Source organism: Mesoplodon densirostris, chromosome 10 (genome assembly GCF_025265405.1).
Source record: "Mesoplodon densirostris isolate mMesDen1 chromosome 10, mMesDen1 primary haplotype, whole genome shotgun sequence".
Taxonomy (NCBI): domain Eukaryota; kingdom Metazoa; phylum Chordata; class Mammalia; order Artiodactyla; family Ziphiidae; genus Mesoplodon; species Mesoplodon densirostris.
Genome location: NC_082670.1, coordinates 2,752,997 through 2,759,504, shown reverse-complemented (window position 1 = coordinate 2,759,504; position 6,508 = coordinate 2,752,997). Strand labels below are relative to the sequence as shown.

General features: G+C 48.6%; 1 long non-coding RNA gene across 1 annotated transcript; it reads left to right on the top strand.

Moving 5' to 3' along the window:
* The first annotated feature begins 240 nt into the window (after positions 1–240).
* On the top strand, positions 241–6,256 carry LOC132497741 (uncharacterized). The gene is made up of 4 exons (XR_009533634.1): positions 241–348; positions 1,648–1,794; positions 4,207–4,341; positions 5,685–6,256. It is a non-coding gene; the product is annotated as an uncharacterized LOC132497741 (long non-coding RNA).
* Positions 6,257–6,508: the final 252 nt, after the last annotated feature.

The following is a 6,508-nucleotide window of genomic DNA, read 5'->3' as shown; positions in this document are numbered from 1 at the left end:
TTCCCTTTGCCTTTAGGATCAAGATTAACAAGGTGTGTCATGAACTGAGTTGTCCTCCCCCCAAAGTTATATGCCAAAGTCCTCACCCCCAGGAGCTCAGATGAAACTGTATTGGGACATAGGGTCTCTAAGGAGGTAATTAAGGTTAAATGAGGTCATGGGGTGGGGCCCTATTCCGATAGGACTGGTGCCCTTATAAGAAGAGGAAGAGATACTGTAGCACACATGCACAGAGGAAAGGCCACGTGAGGACACAGTGAGAAGGCGGCCGTCTGCAAGCAAAGGAGAGAGGCCTCAGGAGGAACCAACCCTGCTGACACCTGGATCTCAGACTTCCAGCCCAGAACTGTGAGAAGTAAATTTCTGTTGTTTATGCCCCAGCCTGTGGTCCTTGGTTATGGCAGCCCCACAAAGCAATACAAGGCACTTCCTAATTTAGCCACTCTCTTCCTCATCCTTCGCCATTCCTCTGAGGACAACTCTTGACTCCATCCCGACTGAACTAGTCACAGTTTCCTGACTATCCCATGCTCTGTCTTTCCTCTGGGGCTCTGCACTTTCCACTTTCTACCCTTTCCTTTCCGCCCCTCTCCCTCCACCAGTCTCCCCAGCTCTGCCCCTGGCATCACTGGCTAACCCTCACTAAGCCCTGAGGGTTAAATGCTCCCCCGTGTGTTTAATTCTTTGAAGCTGAAGCATTTGCTACACGGGATTACAATGAACTATTGTATCTCCAGAGCCCACCACCAGCACCAGCTGTATAATTTATGAGGCCTGGTGCAAAATGCAAATGAGAGGTCCCTGGTTTGAATTTCAGGACAGGACAGCCGAACATCGGATCAAGTATGGGTCCTTCTGAGTGCGGGGTCTTTTGCAAATACACAAGGTCATCTGCTTGCGAAGCTGGCCCTGCCTAGAGAACTCTAATCTCACAAGCCAAGTACACGCTCTGGGTTTTGTAAGACTTGAGCATTCTGACTTTCTAATTCTTGGCTAAAAAGGGAAAGAGAAACCACATTTTTTTCCTGATTCGTGTCACAACAGGATGTTAGAGTGGAAATCTTTCTGTTTCAGTTTTGCTTGAAACACCAACATAAAAGTTGTTAAAGGCAAAAACAAAGAGTCATATAAATATTCACCTATATTTTTCTTTAGAGTTTTTATAATTTTATTTTTGTTATTAATCCATTTTGGAATTTATTTCAAACTAACATATGAGAGGTAATAGGTTTTTTGTGTTTATTAAAAATAGTAATAGGTTTTCTGTGTTTATTAAAAATAGTGAAGATATTAGTTAATTCAGTTTTATTGAACAAAGACATGGTAGGATTTCCCCCAAATACCCTGTGTATGTAGCTCTGCCTTGAGGAACAAGTCGACTTACGTGACTGGAGCAGGGAGCCCACAGAGTGCTCCAAATGTCCTTTTATTAATTAACCACAAATGACTCACACAAATATGTGAACATAACACTTTTATGATAGCTTATGCTCAAGGCACTTCTGTACATATTCAGATCGGATGTTCTAATCATCAATTTATTCATGGTTGATTACTCATGAAGAGAACAAGTTTCAGTCCACCAAATATTAACCCTGCTGCTTTGTCTCTTTCTAATTTTGTCACGTGATCTTTCCCCAAATGTAGGACTCTCCCAGACAGAGTCAACCCATCTCTCTGCTAAGACAGGAAGAGACCCAGCGGAGCTGAGTAAAAATCTTTCCTTGGTGAACCATCACTGTTCTTGGAAGCTAAAGGGCAACACAACAGACTGTATTTTTCTTTCTTTGAAAGGTACTGTCTGGTGATAGAGGTGAAGGTTTCCAGTCATTTCTTACTGACGTTAGGAAACCGGGAACTTGCTTAGAATGGCTCACAGGGTTTTGGAGAGAAGACGTATGACTGATTTCCTCTCAGTAAGTCTTGCCTAAAGAGATCATGACTAATAAGAAAAAACAGCTGTGAACTTAGCAACACTATGAGTAGGCAGGAGTAAAGACCCTTGAGAACCTCCAGGTTGGTGAACACCAGCCAGTTCTCCAACACCGAGTGTCCAAAAATTCAACTCAACTTTGTACTAACTACCCAGCGTTAGCTCAGCTCTCACAAGTTAAAGGGCTCAGCCCCACGAGACTGCCCCCGGAGGGGTGACTCCAGCTGCTAACGGGGTGCCCAGGATGCCTGTATTTCTACCCCTCCAGCTGCTAACGGGGTGCCCAGGATGCCTGTATTTCTACCCTGCTTCCTACAAACTCAGTGTTCCCACAGCCCACCCTACATTTGATAATTGGCGAGAATGACAGAATTCAGGAAGGCACCCTACGTACAATTACTGGTTTGTTATAAGGAATATAACTGCATAGGCAAGGTATGGGGGAGGGGCACACATCTTCCCACCCTCTCGGGGCGCCACCCTCCCAGAACCTCCATGTGTTCACCAACCTGGAGTCCCCTGGACCCCACTGTTGAGGGTTTTATGTGAGCATGATGGATTCATCATCGGCCATGTGATGGAACTCGGTCTCCAGCCCCTTTTCCTTCCACAGAGGTCAGTGGGTGGACCTGAAAATTCCAACCCTCCAATCACGCTGGTTTTAGGAGCTCTGTGCCAGGAACTGGGAACAAAGACCAAATGCATTATTTTGTATTATATCACACGCCTCAATGAAAATAACCTCTTCGGGAGCCTGGAAAAGGACGGGGTGACTAGTGAAGAGTCCAGCGCTAAGCGAGCTCCATGCTGGATGTCAAAGGCAAAGCACATGACAGAATCCCACCTTGAAGGACCTTGAATCCAGCCATGAAAGAAAAGTGACCAAAGGGCCACAGTGGCTGCCCCCATCCCCCTTGGTGTTGTGGCCAGTCACGCCATGGCCTCCATCCTCTTTACAGCGTGGTCCTGTATGTATGACAGTCTGCGACAGTCAGTCAGAAATGGACTATCTCGTCAGCATGATTTTTAGGATTTCCATTTCTCAGAAAAGTTATCAACCCTTTAGGGATCCGAAGGATTGTTTTAAGACTGGTCTTTCCCCTAGGCCTTTAAAGAGTCTTGCCCGGGGACTCTGCTGGTGGCGCAGTGGTTCAGAATCCGCCTGCCAATGCAGGAGACACGGGTTCAAGCCCTGGTCTGAGAAGATCCCACATGCCGCGGAGCAACTAACCCCGTGAGCCACAACTACTGAACCCACGAGCCACAACTACTGAAGCCCACACGCCTAGAGTCCATGCTCCGCAACAAGAGAAGCCACCGCAATGAGAAGCCCGTGCACAGCAATGAAGACCCAACGCAGCCATAAACAAACAAACAAACAAACAAACAAATAAATAAAAGGGTTTTGCCAGATATTTGATCAGACGAGCCAGAGGCGTCCACATAACACATACATGCCTGGGAGGCAGAAAGGGCTGCAGGGAGAGATTTAATTCTTCTGTTGTTATTACGATTTCCATGGATATTTCTGCCACGCACAAATTGGTGAGATTGTTACATAAGGGAAAGAGCTCTATTTTTACTTATTCTGGGAGACAAAAAAGAAAAAGAAAGCGTTACAGTGATAATCATCAGCAAATGAATTTCCGTTGGTTCTCTCTGCACTTATCAGCAGAGCAGTGACATGCCCCATTGTTCAGTAACATGCTCCTAGAAGCCAAAAACCACCTCGTATTTGACGCAGTTTCCTCTTTCTTTTTTTTTTTTTTTGAATTGAGTTATAGCTGATTTACAATGTTGTGTTAGTTTCTGGTGTACAGCAAGGTGATTCAGTTATACATATATATATTCTTTTTCATAATAGGTTACTACAGGACATTGAATATGGTTCCCTGTGTACAGTAGTACATTGTTATTTATCTATTTTTTATACAGTAGTGTACATTTGGTAATCCCTCCTTTTTTTGTTGTTTTTTTTTGTTTTTGCGGTACGCGGGCCTCTCACTGTTGTGGCCTCTCCTGTTGCGGAGCACAGGCTCCGGACGCGCAGGCTCAGCGGCCACGGCTCATGGGCCTAGCCGCTCCATGGCATGTGGGATCCTCCCGGACCGGGGCATGAACCCGTGTCCCCTGCATCAGCAGGCGGACTCTCAACCACTGTGCCACCAGGGAAGCCCTCAAGTTCATATTTTTAAGTTAAGATTTTTTTTGCTTTCCTCTTTCAGTCAGCTGGTTGCAATCATCTGGTTTCAATTTCACCTGCTTTCTTTTAGAATGTGAACAAGCCGAGGCAGCATATGGATCGTGTCCTGTGTGGAGGAGATTCAGGCCGGGGTCCTGGGGCTGCCCCACGTGGCCAGGAGCTGAGAGTCGTCATTCCTCTCCCTGACGACCGTGTGGACCCGAACGTGAGTCATCGCTTGGTGGTGTGCTCTGTACAGCCACATCTAAAACACACCCTCAGAAGAGCCTGATCTTGGGGTTAGAGACGGTCTAAAATTTAAAGGCAACGTAAGATGTGGCAGAGTAAAGCCCATCCGTTTTCTGAGATGTTTGGATCCCGTCCTGGGGGAGGGTCGGGTCTGTACAACTCCGGGGGTGCCCTTCCCGTTGAGTTTGCCGGGCATGTCCTCCTGGAGGTGGGGAGCCCGGGCCCTGCTGGTCCTCCAGCTGAGACCCGAAGCCTGGTTGATCTGCTGCAACTGTGAGAGATTCCTGTTCTTCAAGGAGTTCGCAACTTACAAAAGGACAAAAGCCACCTTTAACACGAGATAGAACGTGATAAGAAAATACACGTGTGGACTACTTTGCAGTTTAGGAAGCCCTTTTAATCCACGGGTATATTTGATTTTCACAACAACTCCAGGCCACAGGCAAAGTAGGAGCCATTATCTTCATTTCACCAATGAGGAATTCAGCACAAAGAAGCTAATAACTTGTCTAAGATGGCACAGGTAGTACGTGGCAGAACGGGGACAAAACTTTAGGGGTTTGATTCCAGACAGAGACAAACAGGACAGGAGGACGGAGGTTAGAGAGAAAGACCGAAGGAGGAGGCTGACGGGCTGAGTGCCGGGTGGGACCCAGGTGTGGAGAGAGAAAACCCATGAAGGGGTCACGGACGTGCCGGACCGAGATGGGAAGTGTGTTTGCACCTGCTTCTGGGCCGGGATCCGTGCTCAGTGGAGGAACATGACCGTGAAGGCTGGAACTCTGTCCTGCCAGAACCTGACCTGGTTCCTGGCACTTTAATCAAAAATGCTCTACAAATGTTTGTTATAAAAACAGCTGATGCTCTGGCTGGCGGGTGGGCCGGCAGCTGGAAGAGGCAGGTCTGGGCGCGGTGGGGTAGGTAGGGAGGGCCTGAGCCAGGGGCGGCCGTGGGAAAGGGTGAGTCCCGTCACCCCTGACGCGAACTTGTCAAGGAGACATAGGGTATTTTGACCAGGGGGCTGCCTCCGGCAACTGAAGACAAGGAAGTGCGGCCCACCTATTTTTTGCAGGCCCGGGGTCAGAACTGTCTTTCTAATTTCCTGAGAAAGAGAAGGACGGGAGCGCGGAGGGAGGGGGTCAGAGATCCTCACGGCCCCTCACCTCCCGCCCTTGCCCTGTTGACCAGAAACACAGCTGAGCCCACGGCCCCTTTCTCTCTCCTCCCACGTCGGAAACTGAATTCCCGGCTGTTTTCACTCCACCCCTTATGAAAACAGGAAACCGGGTGATGGCAGCTTGTTCCTATTTGTTGTTCCAGGTTCGCTTGAACATCCTTTCCTCAGGAAGGCCCAGCAGACCCCCTCCCTGGAAGGGCCCCTGACCTCTTGACCTGCTCCATCCTCCAGCGCTCCTTCCCTCGACGATCGGTTCCTTTAAATTCCTGCCCCATCGCGGCTCTGCCCCCTGAGGGCAGGAACGGTCCACCTGGTCCCTGGCACAGGGGCTTTTATCGACAGCTGGGAGTTCGCGCTTCCCCCTTAAGCTGGTACCTACACTTTCCACCTTCTACCGCTTTTTGTCTGAGGAAAGGTGCTTTCCCATCCATAGGCGTATTGCTGGTAACCAGGCCACGAAATTTCCTGCCACGAAATGTGGTGGAGGGCCCACACTTACTGAGCGGTCCAAGTGGCCGCAGTCGCTCTGGCTGTGACACATCCAGGCCGGCCCTCTGCAGATGACCCGGGTGGGGAGGGTCAAAAGCAAGGATGCAGCGTGGCTGCCTGCCCCCCCCGCCAACCGCCTTACACACGAAACAGCACTTTTCAGGGAAAGTAGGAAGGAGATGCTTTAGCTGATACTGCTGAGGCCACATCTTGGGGACCCTTTTGTTTGCTCCTTTACTGATCTTTTTATTTCTACTTTTTCTAACTTTTTATTGTGATAAAATACACATAACATAAAATTTACCATTTTAACAATTTTATGTGTGCGGTTCAATGTCATTAAGTATGTTCACATACTTGTTCGCCACCATCCATCCACAGAAATGTTTCATCTTCCCCAACTGAAACTCTGCCCTGTTCAACAGTGATAACTCCCCTCCCCCTCCCCCAGCCCCTGGCACCCACCGTTCTCCTTCCT